The sequence below is a fragment of the Jaculus jaculus genome, chromosome 21 (assembly GCF_020740685.1).
Source record: "Jaculus jaculus isolate mJacJac1 chromosome 21, mJacJac1.mat.Y.cur, whole genome shotgun sequence".
Classification (NCBI taxonomy): Eukaryota; Metazoa; Chordata; class Mammalia; order Rodentia; family Dipodidae; genus Jaculus; species Jaculus jaculus.
Genome location: NC_059122.1, coordinates 7,454,633 through 7,455,339, shown reverse-complemented (window position 1 = coordinate 7,455,339; position 707 = coordinate 7,454,633). Strand labels below are relative to the sequence as shown.

Sequence of the window (707 nt, the reverse complement as noted above, 5' to 3'; positions counted from 1 at the left end):
CGCTCTAGCCCAAGCTGACCTGGAACTCACTATGTAGTCTCAGGGTGGCCTCGAACTCACAGCGATCCTCCTACCTCTGCCTCCCGAGTGCTGGGATTAAAAGTGTGCACCACCACTCTCGGCAGGTTTTGATTTCTTTCTTTCTTTCTTTCTTTCTTTCTTTCTTTCTTTCTTTCTTTCTTTCTTTTTTTCTTTCCTTCTTTCTTTTTTTTCTGTTTTTCTTTCTTGTTTGTTTTTCGAGGTAGGGTCTCACTCTAGCCCAGGCTGACCTGGAATTCACTATGGAGTCTCAGGATGGCCTCGAACTCACGGCAATCCTCCCACCTCTGCCTCCCAAGTGCTGGAATTAAGGGCGCGCGCCACCACGCCCGGCTGGTTTTGGTTTCTGAAATATGGAATGCTTCACGAATTTGCGTGTCATCCTTGCGCAGGGGCTGGGCTCATCTTCTCTGTATCATTCCAATTTTAGTACACGTGCAGCGGAAAAAAGCACCTCCAACTGCTCTGAACTGGGCTGCAAATGGACTCTGCAGAACATGTGATTTTGCTTCTGTTTCCGTCTTTGTATTCTGATAGGAGTCATTCAAACAGAAATGGTGGCACGCGACGCCTTCACCTCCCTGCCTCCCATGTCTCTGGTAAAATAGACTAATTAGTCACAGACCTCCTCCTAAAAGCCCTTGGGTGGCTTCATGACAGGATAAAGC

The 707-nt window shown here is 47.8% G+C and overlaps 1 non-coding gene across 1 annotated transcript; it reads right to left on the bottom strand.

Moving 5' to 3' along the window:
* Window positions 1-386: 386 nt before the first annotated feature.
* LOC123456403 lies at window positions 387-493 on the bottom strand. Its single transcript, XR_006634505.1, has one exon. It is a non-coding gene; the product is annotated as a U6 spliceosomal RNA (small nuclear RNA).
* Between the last annotated feature and the right edge of the window lie 214 nt (window positions 494-707).